This window comes from Dromiciops gliroides, chromosome 1 (genome assembly GCF_019393635.1).
Source record: "Dromiciops gliroides isolate mDroGli1 chromosome 1, mDroGli1.pri, whole genome shotgun sequence".
Lineage (NCBI taxonomy): Eukaryota > Metazoa > Chordata > Mammalia > Microbiotheria > Microbiotheriidae > Dromiciops > Dromiciops gliroides.
In genome coordinates this window covers 392,267,714-392,280,499 of record NC_057861.1, presented here as the reverse complement: position 1 = coordinate 392,280,499, position 12,786 = coordinate 392,267,714, and the positions used below count along the sequence as shown (strand labels likewise).

General features: G+C 40.6%; 1 pseudogene; it reads left to right on the top strand.

Moving 5' to 3' along the window:
• The first annotated feature begins 2,810 nt into the window (after window positions 1-2,810).
• Window positions 2,811-5,860, top strand: LOC122749664 (annotated as a pseudogene).
• The last annotated feature ends 6,926 nt before the right edge of the window (window positions 5,861-12,786 follow it).

Genomic DNA, 12,786 nt, shown 5'->3' with positions numbered 1-12,786 from the left:
TCTCTCTCCTTTTCTTTCTGTTTGAGTATTTTCCCACAAAATTACTAATATGGAAATGGTTTACATGATTGTTAATGTCTAACCTATTTACCACCTCAGGGATGGGAAGATGAGAGAGGAAAGGATAAAATTTGGAGTTCAAAACTTCAAAAAGAAATGTTAAAGAATGAAAGAAAAAGAACTCTCTACCTTCTACAGAAAATCAGGTGATACAATGGATAGAGCACTGGGATTCAAGTTAGGAAAACCTGAGTTCAAATCCAGACTCAGAAACTTACTAGCTGTGTGACCCTGGTCAAATTATTTAACCTTTGTCTGCTTTAGTTTCTCCAGCTGTAAAATGGAATAATAGCACCTATCTCCCATGATTGTTGTAAGGAGAAAATGAAATAATATTTGTAAAGCACTTAGCACAATGCCTGTCACACAGTAAGCACTTAATGCATATGTTTCCTTCTTTCCTCTGTCCTTACAAAAAGACATTTTTACCAAATAATGACTTGATTCCCCCTCCCACCTCAGTACCTTCCCAAGGGCTTATAAAGTAAATACTTTTCTAAAAAAAATTTTAAGTAAAAAAAAAAAGTAAACACTTTTCTGAAGTCCCCCAAACCAGCTGAGAAGTTAGAACAGACCCAGATAATGTGAGCACAACAAGCCAAAGAAATACAGATTATTTTTTCTCACTTTAGAAATGAGGAGGGGGCAGCTAGGTGGCGCAGTGGATGAACCACTGGTCTTGGATTCAGGAGGACCTGAGTTCAAATCTGGCCTCAGACACTTGACACTTACTAGCTGTGTGGCCCTGGGCAAGTCACTTAACCCTCATAGCCCCACAAAAAAAAGAAAGAAAGAAAGAAAGAAAGAAATGAGGAAATTGTGGCTTAAGGAAGTTACTTGACTTAGCCAGACCCACCTAGCTAAAAAGTGTCAGAGCCAGTATTATGAACCCACACCTTCTGGCTCTAAGACCAGTGTTCTTGCCATGATCTGCCACCACACTATCTTACATGGTACTTTGGAAGGAAGGCCAATACTGACCTGGATACACCTTCCTAAAAATTCTGCCTACTGATTTAACGACCTAGAAATTGAATCAATATGAATTGTAGAATCTTTCAAACCATACTCATCAGCACCATCCTGAGTCATGGGATGGCAGAAGACTTGCTCCTGCCAAGAGTGCCAAGTGCCAAAAATATATTGAGAATGCTTGGTTTGTTGATAGGATTATTCCACTTCCTAAGAGGTTCTCTCCTTTTGTAGAAGGTGTCTTTATTTTTTTCATTATGTTTTTTGAAACAAAGGAAGAGGGAAAAGCATCCTGCCAAATACAGTTTATATTTAGCATGCACCATATGCACATGTGCTGCACAGAGTACAAAGAAATGGAATGCTCCTGCCAGATTGAAATCAGCAGGACAGAGAAGAGGCAATCTAGGATGTGGGTATGATACAGCCCCAGCAATGGAAATGTACACATTTCTGAGAATGGCTCTTTGTGTTTGGAATTCAGAAGATCCTTTATATCCACATCAGAACACTTCTAAAGGAGTATGATCTTAAGATGCAGAGACCTGAGCAAACAGAAGGACCCTGTGAGCCAGTGGTCTTTGAGGTAGAGTACACTTGCTTAGTTGCCCTGCGGGGTTTAAGTATTCCACATTGTTCCCTCTAACAACTGTTGAGTTTGGCTCTGAATGGGAAGGTTTTTATCATTGGAATCATAGAGGTAGAAAGGATTTTGAGGCAGAAACAATGTCCACCAGCATCAAAGTTGTATTTGTGATAACTGAGTCTTGCTGGAGTGAGCACAGGAATAATATTCATGACCAATGGAAAGGGAGTTAAAGTTGGGAAATGGGCAAACAAGGCAAGCAGAGGAAATAGGACAAGGGCACCCTCTAGCACCAATTGTAGCAAGATGCTACAACTGCACTTGAAACTTGTTTGGTCCATCTCTGAGGTATGCCGGGATGAAAACCTATATATGAAGACTTCCTGATGCCTGGATTGAAGGAGATGTTGATCTTCATGGCCAAAAGTGTACTGTTCTAGGAGTTAAATCCATTCAGCTACCAAAGCGATTTTTCTAAAGCACAGGTCCAACCATTTCACCTACTCCATAAACTTCAATTGCCCTCTCTAATCTCCAGGATGAAATAAAAATCCTCTATTGGGCATTCAAAGCCCTTCATAACATAAACCTCCCATCCCACCTTTCCAGTCTTCTTACAGCTTATGCCCCTCCATGTACCCTTTAATCCAGTATTTGGAAGACTCAAAAGGAAAGTATGGGAAAGAAAAGGTATTAGGCTGCCTACTAAACTGTAGGTCTACAGAGCTGTTTTGCTGACCTCATTGTTGTATGCCTGTGAAACCTGAACAGTACCAACACCATGCCAGGAAACTGAATAGCTTCCATCTGAATCATCTTAGGAAGATTCTGAAGATCACCTGGCAGGATAAGGTACCAGACACTAAGGTCCTTCCTCGAGCTAAACTGCCAATCATTCAAACTCTACTACAGAGAGCACAACTGTAATAGTCTGGCCATGTTATTCAAATGCCAAATATACATTTACCTAAAAGACTATTTTGTGGACAACTCAGGCAAGGCAAGTGTTCACACAGACGTCAAAAGAAGTGATACAAGGTCACTCTCAAGGTCTCTCTGAAGAACTTTGGAATTGATTGTGAGACATGGGAGACACTAGCAGAGGACCACCCAGCATGGCATACCCCACATCAAGGAAGGCACTGTGCTCACTAAGCAAAGCAAAATTATAGTAACTCAAAAGAAACATGAGATGCACAAATTTAGCGATATCTACTCCACTGTTTGTGCCTTCTGTGTTCATGATCAGCCACAGTTGGACACACTGCACCTTGACCCTGACATAGTGGTATCATTGTGTTTCTCTTCAAGCATGAAGAACACCACCAACAATCCAGTGGCCCTGGCCTCCAGGTATTTTCTCTAGCTGCCCCCCATGCCTGGGATACCCTCTATCTTCATTTCCACTTCCTGGCTCCCTTGGCTTCCTTCATGTCCCAGCTAAAATGTCACCTTCTACCAGAAGTCTTTTCTAATCCATCTTATTTTAATGCCTTCCCTCTACTACCCATTTATCCTGTACATCCCTTGTTTACACATATTTGTTTGCCTGTTGTCTTCCCCCCACTCCCCATTAGATTGTCAACTTCTCAAGGCAGGGACTGTCTTTTGTCTTTCTTTGTATCTCCAGTGCTTAGCAGACTGTGTTGAATATAGAAAGTTGTTTATAAATGCTTTTTGACTGACTGAGATTCTAGCACCTTCCAAAGTAGAAACACCCACTTTTCAGGCTTCTCTAAATTCCAACCGATTTATATTCATTCCATTAGCATTTATTAGAGAACAAAGGTACATAGGTAAACAAAATACCGTACCTGCCCTCAATAAAATTAAAATAAAAACTACTGCTAATGCCCTTCACCCAGAAATTACTTGGTATATGGAAGGAATTGTCCCTTTAAGATATTGTCCCTTTAAGCCGTTTAGCAGTTTGGTTGATGAAAGGGGCCAGAAAAGAATTTTGGTATAATAAAAACTGCTAAAACCTATATGTAAAGAAACATTTTTCAGATAAGCTGCAAGCAGTTTGGTTGCCAAAGGGGACAGAAAATAAACTTTGACATAAATAAAAAGGCTTAAATTACCTTGTAAAGGATATAAAGCAACCTCTTTTATATGTGAACTGTTTGGTGGTTGAAAGGGTCAGAAAAAGAACTTCCAGGTACTGAAACCTTATGAAATGTAAATGTGAAGAACCAGTTTTCAGAGACACAGACTGTTGAAGAAAATAACCGAGGGATTGTGGTCCCTTAACTGATTTGTAAGCTGTTTTAAATCTAGTCAAGTCAAAGGAAGTGAACAAGCACCTACTATGTGCCGGTCACTTTGCTAAGCAGTGGGGATACAAAGGCAAAAACAGTCTCTGCCCTCAAGAGACTTATAGAATAATGGAAGAGACAATTTACAAACAACAGGATAAAATCAAAACAGTCTCAAAGGGAAGGCATTGTCATTAAAGGGGGATCAGAAAAGACTTCCTGTAGAAGGAGGGATTTTGGATGAAAATTGAAAGAAGCCAGAAAGTCTGAAAGTAGAAGCAAAGAGGGAAAACATTCTAGGCCCAGGGCATGGCCACTGAAAATGCCCAGAAACAGGAAATGGAGAACCTCGTGGATGTGAGACCAAAGTCACCAAACGTTAGAGTTTATGGTGAAGAGTGATGTGTGATGTGGAAAGGTAGGGTTGTGAAGAGCTTTCAGATGCAAACAGAGGATTGGGTATTTGATTTGGAGGTGATGGGAAACCACTGAAGTTTATGAGTGGGGAGTACGGGTGGTGGTAACAGAGCCAGGCTTACATTTTAGGAAGATCACTTTGACAGCTGAGTGCAAAGTAGACTGGGAAAATTTTGAGGCAAAGAGACCAACTAGTAGGCTATGATTAACCCAGATGTGAGACGATAAGGGTCTACACCAGGGTGATGGTAGTGCCAGAGGAGAGAAGGGGAATTGGTAAGACTTGTCAACAGAATGAATGGGGACAGGGAGCTATGAGGGAGAATGAGGAATCAAGGATGGTACCTAGGTTGTGAGCTTGGGTGATTGAGAGGATGTCAATGTCTTCAACAACACTAGAGAAGTTGTATTTTGTCATCAGGGCTGAGATGCCTTCTCTGGGAACCTGGGCCACTGGAAGGAGAAGGTGGAGCAGGAGCCAACTTCTGATCACATGGAGGCAGTGCTGGAAGTTCATGTCCTCTTTGAATATCAGGAGAGATCATAGGAGAAAGTTTTCTTCTGGTACCCTTTCTTCATGGGAGAGGTGTGGCCCTCTGGAGAGGCAGCACCGGCCAGGCCAGAGCCAGGGACTGAGGAAGGTCATGGAGAGGATCAGTCAGCATCCCCAGCCTAACTCTCAAAGCTGCACCAGGAAGCATATATGTCCCAGAACCTGAAGGACTTCTTAGAGTGGTCGCCCTGGGGTCCCAAGGAATAGGCTCCTGGCTGAAGCCACTGGGGAGGGAGGGGTTCACTTACTGAGTCAGAGAGGCCTTGGTCATTTTGGAAAGCAGGCAGAGAGCCATTTTCTTTAAACGAATTGATTGATGTGTAACACAACACTGTCCTTGCAAAAGGTCTATACTTAAGGATCCCTGGGTTCCAAACCCCATCATTTATTATATCTGTGCTGGGCCACATCTCTCCTCCCACTGACTCCAAAGATCTTCAGATGGTAAACATCTTCCTTGGAGTGCTCTCCCACCCCAGAGCTCTGGAATTGCCCAGCATGTACCAGTGCCTAGGACTGGACTATGGGGAGCTCATGTTGCCTTCTATCATGAATGAGATGCTCAAGAGTGTTGTGGCCAAGTTTAAAGACTCACAGCTTTATTGTGCAACAGGTTGAGGGGTCCTTGTTGATCCAGGGAAGCTGACACCAAGGACTTTAGCTTTATTCTAGACAATATAGCCATCACAGAGCTGAGCTTCAACAGAAAATATGCAGCTCTTGTGGAGGCCAAGCAAATGGCCTCACAGGAAGGTCCAGAGGGCTCAGTTCCTGGTGAAAAAGGCAAAGTAAGAGCAATGGTAGAAGACTGTAGAAGCCAAGGGTGAAGCCAAGAGCCTGAGGAATCTCTGAGCAAGAACTCTGGCTACATCAAACTTCATAAGATCTGTAAGAACTGAGATGCCCAGAAACTCTCCAAAACCATGGCCACATCTCAAAATCTATCTCACTTCTGACAAGCTTATACTGAACTTGCAGGATGTAAGCTTCACCCAGGGAAGTGACAGCTCTTAGGGAGGAGAAATAGTGAGACCTCCTCTCGACCTCAAGAGAAAGCTGATCCGCTCCTCCCTGAGTTACAGTCCTAGAGGAACTGGCAGATGGGTTCACCTCCCTCACCCTACCATTAGGTGCCTTTCTTTCCTCTACCTCTTTCCCCAATCTCATTGGATAAATGAAGACTGATAGATGTTCCTTTCCCCAGTCCCCATATTTCTTACTGATTTCCTCTCTAGCTGATTTCCCTCTAAGGCTGGGAGGAGATAGCAACAATCCCAAGAATTCTCAATAAATTTTTATTAAGTGAATTTTTTTAAAAAACAGCAATAGGGGGCAGCTAGGTGGCACAGTGGATAAAGCACCAGCCCTGGATTCAGGAGGACCTAAGTTCAAATCCGGCCTCTGACACTTGACACTGCCTAGCTGTGTGACCCTGGGCAAGTCACTTAACCCTCATTACCCCGCAAAAAAAAAACCCACAATAGAGAAATCAAGAAGAGAGAAAGGTTTTGGAGAAAAGATGATATGTTCAGTTTTGGACATATCGAGTTTAATATGTGGATGGTACATCCAATATAAGTTATACAATAGGCAGTTGAAGATATGAGATTGTTGGTCAACGGAGAGGTTAGGGCTGAACAAATAGATCTGAGATTCATCAGCACAGAGATGATCATTGAATCAATGGAAACCAATGAGATCACTAAGTATAAAGGGAGAAGAGAGGATGGCCAAGGCAGAATCATGGGGAATACCCACAGTTAGAAGATGGATGAAGATCTAGCAAAGGATACTGAGAAGTAAAAGAACTGACAGGTAGGAAGAGAACCAGGAGAAAGTGGTGTCACAAACACCTGGAAAAGGCAGGATAATCAAGGCTGCAAAGAGGTCAAGAAGGATGGGGATTCAGAAAAAGACACTAGTTTTGTCAATTAAGAGATTATGGAATAACTTTGGAGAGAGCAGTTTCAGTTGAATTATGAGGTCAAAGGCCACAGTTAGAGAGTTAAAAATAGCCCAATGGGAATGGAAGTGGTGGTGCTTATTGTAGATGGCCTTCTCAAGAAGTTTAGCCATGAAAAGGAGGAGAAATATAGGACTACAGGTAGCAGGGATGGACAAATCAAGGGAGGGGTTTTTGAAGATGGGGAACAACATGGGCGTGTTTGAAGGCAATTGGTGAACAGCCAAAAGATAGGAGCAGTTAAAGATTAATGGGAGATTGTAAGTGATAGGGAGTAAAACAGGCTGGAGAAAATGGAATGGGATTGCTTATAAATTGGTCCACCTTGGCAAGAAGAACCACTTCTACATGTGAGACAAAGTGAAAGAGATAATAGTAGCAGAAGACTTTTGAGTAATATGAGGAGGAGAGGATAAGAGGGAGCTCTCCACAATTGGCCTCAATTTTTTAGTGAAATATAATGTAAGGTTCTCAACTGACAGAGAGGAAGGGGAACCATCAGAGGTTTAAGGAGGGATGTGTTGAGTGGGATAGTGAATCAATTAAGAACATATAAAAGGATATAAAAGGATTGCATATAAAAGGCCCAATTGAGATTATGTAACAAAAAATTGTTAGTGAATCTCGTTTTGTAACTTCTTTCTGCTTTGTTTGACAGCACATGCATAAAATTGAAGGCAGCAGATAGTAGGAATAATCCAAGGTTGAGCCTTAGCAGAGTAAGGTCAGCAATAGGATGAGAGAAGAAGGGACCCAGGAAAATAGGACATTGTAGAGTTGAATTTGGTTTGTCAAGGGTTCAAAACTGGTAAGGGAAGAGAATGTATGTATACAGTACAAGTCTCTGTGAGAATGAAGAATACAGTTAGGTAGTGCAAGGCAGAGAGGAAGAGGAACAACAACTTATATTCAAATAAGAATATAGAACATAGAAATGAAGCACTTGTGGGTGATGACAAGATCAAAAGTATGATCATCTTTATGTGTGGCTGAGGTAGAGTGAAGGAGCAGGTCATATGAAATGAGTCAATTGAGGAACCAGTAATTTAGGGTATTTGAGGGAGTAGCAATGTGTAGGTAGGTTTAAGTTTACTTCTATAAAGGCAGAAGTTGGAAAGGAGAGAAAGACTGTGAGCCAGGTATATATGGATTAAATGAACCTCAAAGGAGGAGAAATTCCTGGGTGGTAGTGATAGAAAGAAGCCTGGCAATGGTGAGCAGAAGAATATTTCAACTCCCTCATCATGGCCAGTGAGTCCTGAAGGAAGTCAAAACTGTCAAAGATGATCAATCGAATATAAGTTTGGAGACAACGGGATGATTAAATAAGAACCGCTGATTTCATAAGGGAAATTTCATGAGTTTTTACCTCATAAGGGAAAGATGCTTCTCTAATTTGAGCCACTGAAAAGTAGAGAAGGGTGAAAGGAGAAAGAACCTAGCTAAAGGTGAGCAGAAGAAAAAGCACAAGTGAGGGGCAGAAAAACTATATTGAAGCTGCATGGAGAAAATAGCATCAGAAGCAATGTGACACAACTGGGTCAGCTACTTAGATTCCTAATCAAATGAACTCAATTGTTCAAGCTTATTGGAAGAGAATTTCTGGTTCAGGTATTGTTCTCCAGTGCCATCTACAGTTTGAAAAAGGTGAAGCCTCTCACAAGTACCTGTTGCTCTCTACTTCCCTCTTTGGTTGGGTAAAGAAAAACAGAATGGTAACAAGTGACTAGCTTCTTTATAGGAAAAAAAAAATGCTGAAGACTAATTGCAAGACAAAATTTTGGTGAGTGGAGAACTGACTGAGCTTGTCTGCATTACCCAGAGTTGGCTGGGCTTGTCTGCCTTACTCAGAAAGAAACAAACTGATAAATTTTACATTTCTCTGACTTTAAAAAGGAATTGTTAGTCATTTCAGTAACAGATCACTTTCATGGCACACTTTTAGGGACAATTGTGAGTTAAAAGAAATTGCAGCCGCTTCATCAACATGAGAGTAAGAGAAGAAAAGGATTTGTCCAACAGTAGAGTTAACAAAGGAGGAGCTATATATGGTGTTGATATTCCTAACTTGACACATGACACATGACACATGATACCAAAGCCAAAATTATTAGTTACCCCAAGCATATGTTTTTTTCCTCACTCATGTGATGAAACCCTGCCAGGTTTCTATAAGTACATGTCTACTTTTCATAAAAGATGCTTGGTGGGATACTGTGTGCTAGATTTATGTGAACTGTGATGAATGCATTTTTTTTAAATTCTGCATTAGTCTTATATGAGTACCTGTTATATTATTATTATTGCTTGTTGTTATTAAATAAATGGTGATATTTAAGATATAATGACAAATATGGTAATGTTTCACATAATCATACATGTATAACCCATATCTGATTGATGACTCAGGGAGGGGGGAGGAGAGGGAGGGAAGGAGGAATAAAACTTGGAACCCAAAACTATAAATAAAAATGTTTTTTTTTTAAAGATATAATCTGTTATTCTTGTGAGTGGCTAGTTTTATAAATAGAAAGCTATTATTGAGGTGGTTAATAATTCCCTTTTAAGCCAGAGAACTATAAAACTTAAAAGTTTTTTTCTCTCTGAGTAATGCGGACAAGCCCAGCCAGCACTGGGTAAAGCAGACAAGCTCAGCCAAGTTCTTCGCTCACCAAGATTTTGTCTTCCAATTAGACTTCAGCATTTTTTCCTATAGAGCAAAGAAGCTATAGTCAATTGTTCCCATTCTGCTTTTCCCTACACAACCAAAGAGGGAAGTTGTAGGTTTGAGAACTGTAGTGGTAAGTAGGGAGAGTATATCCCCTCAAAACAGAATGGCTCCTAGCCCCCCAAGATGGAGTTTGAGTGAAACCACATAGCTTTGGAGAAGATGGCCAGGGAGCAGGGAAGCATGACAATAGTCATATCTAAAATAGTGAACCTGGTAAGACAGTTACCAATATGTAACATTCATTTATTCATATAATACTTTGAAGCTTATAAAGCACTTTGGTCACAACAACCCTGGGAGGTTGGTAGCAGAAGTACTATAATTCTCATTTTGTATTCAAGGAAACAACCTCAAAGAAGGCAAATTATTTGCTCGGGCTCATGTAGATAGTAAAGTGACAGAATTAGGACTCAAACTCAAACTCCAAGAACAGTGTTCATTCCACCACAACAGGCTTCCTTAGGCAAGGTTTCCTAGAGAACATAATATTTAAACTTGGCTTTGAAGGATGAGTATTATTTTAATAGAAAGTGAAAGTATTTCAGGCATTGAAAACAATGCAAGCAAAATTGACTGTGTTATAAACAACACTCTGCAGAGATGGAAGATCATGGGGTCAACAAGCATTTATTAAGCACTTACTGTATGTCAAGCATTGTACTAAGCTTTGGGAATACCAAAGCAAGTAGAAAGGAAGATAGTTCCTGCCCTCAAGAAGTTTCCTTTTTGATTCAGGAAGACCACTCATAAAAGGAAGTTGTGATGGGAGAGGGAAGGAGACAAAGGTACAGAGTCAACCTGGAGAGGAATGATAAGACTATACATAAGATGAATAGCTGTTCTTGGATCTTCTATTTAAGGAGGGCTGGTCTAGGCACATAGAATGGAGGTTCTGGGAGGAGTCATCCAAACATAAGGTTTAAGTCTGTTTATAGTATATTAGTATATACTGTATATGTGTGTGTGTGTGTGTATGTAATGTATATTACACAAGCATACATGACCATCCCATGTTTTCACTAAAACATAGTCAGAAGTAAAACAAGGAATTCACATCAAATTATGATGGGATTATTGATTTAGACCTGGAAGAAACCTCAGAGCTCATCTAGTCCAACCCTTCATTTCACAGATGAGGAAACTAAGACCTAGAAAGGTTACGTGACTTGCCCAAAGTCACACAAGTAGCAAGTCACAGGACAAGAATTCAAACTCAGATCCTTTGTCTCCAGATCCATTCTTTTTTATCCAAAGACCTGCTTATTACATCTCTGGCTTATCCAGCTTCCTGAATCCAGCTCTTCCTCCTTCCTGTTGAACCTGCTGTGGAGCCCTTTTATGGTACATTTGCGAATCTTCCAGAGCATAGACGAGGGAAATAAAAAGACCTGAAACTCAAACCAATCAAGTTGAACACTTGTTAGCATCTCTGGTAAAAAGGTTTGTGAGGAGGGGAAGGTAGGACCTGTCAGCCAAAATGAGATTTGGGGATTATCTGTGGATTTCCATTATCCATGCTATCTTCCTCATCTATTAACACAGCTAATTGAGTTGGCTAGCATCTGTAATTCCACCCATCTCATATACCCCCACAGGAAGAACAACCCCTAAATCAGTTTCAAAATCCTTTAGTGATGCATCTTCTAAATGAACTTAGAATTTGACTCAAGCGTATGCTGAGAAAAATCTTTAATGAATGCATACTGCACACAAAGCTCCCCAAATGTGATTTTCTTTTCCTTTATATCACATATGCCCTGTAGAATTAAATGACAATATTAGAAACTGCACTTTTAACCTCAAGGAAATCACACTCTGAGCTTTGCCACTCAAATTTGCTGACACAGGCTCTGCCTCCTCCATTGAGATATCAGAGAGACAGATAGAGCATGAGCATGACAGACAATGCAGACAATGCAATCAATTAAGTTGTTTTCTTGTCCTCCTTGGAAAAGTGTGGGTAATAGCAAAGAGCCAGAAAGGACTGTTAGAGGTCATCTAGTCCATCCTCTGCCTTCTGGCAGGAGTACATAGAAATTATCCTAAAACCAGGATTCTGAACCTGTCTCGGGGAAAGTTCTGCTTTGTGTTTAAAGCACCAAGAATCACCTGCCCCATGGGGTTCCATTTGCCATGAGAAAATGAAGTCACCTTGAAAGTGAGGAGGAAAGGATAGAAGTGACTAGAGTAAGGAAGACTGGTGAGAAATTGACCATTTGATGTTTTTACCCCAGCAGGCTTCATTCAATTGTCATTGGCCACAAGTGTGGGGTGGGTGGAAGTACTTTGTAAACTGTGAAGTGCCAAACAAATGTCAACTCTGGTTAGTATTATGGAGGAGGAAGAGAAGGAGGGAAGGAAGGAAGGAAGGAAGGAAGGAAGGAAGGAAGGAAGGAAGGAAGGAAGGAAGGAAGGAAGGAAGGAAGGAAGGAAGGAAGGAAGGAAGGAAGGAAGGAAGGAAGGAAGGAAGGAAGGAAGAGGATGTGGGACCTCAGCTTATATTGTCTAAAAGAGAAATGAAACTAAAATCTCAGATGTGATCTCCTCAAATAAGGCTTTCCATGGCTTATCTCACCTATTCACTATCTCTCTGTCTATGAGTGCCCTACCCCATTTCTATCTCAGTCAAGAGGCAAAAGGTGCTAAGATCAAAGGTTAATCACTAAATATGGAACAGATGTTAGAGATCATCTTGTCCAATTCAACCATATCACTTCTCATCCAAGCTTCAAGTTACAATAAGTCTAACTCCCCAAATTGTGACTTGTTCATTTTAAGCAGTGAGGATCACTTGGAACCCCATTTTTGCTCTATTTGTTCCTTACTGAGTTGGAAGCTCACTCAGACAGCAGCACAATGTGGCATTTAAGAACTGCCTGTAGGCGATTTGGACAATTCCAGCAAAAACAAAACAAAACAAAAACAGAAAACACTTAATAGGCTGCAAGTAAACTATAAAAGCCTAAGTGAACTATTTTGGGAAGTGCCATTCTATAGGATGTCCAATGTAAATGGAACCATTTTTAATCTTAATTATTTGTATTTTTTTAAAAATAAGCATTTTAAAGGTAAAAATTATGTATTTCATATATTTCCATTAAGAAATGTCATAAACTATCCTATTTCTGGGAACCTCCAGAAGAAGTTCTACAACTTTGCCTGGTATCAATTCCAGGCTCTAACAACCCTGAAAGAAACCCTTTCATATCTAATTTAAATCTCTCATGTTATAATCCAGTCTATCTC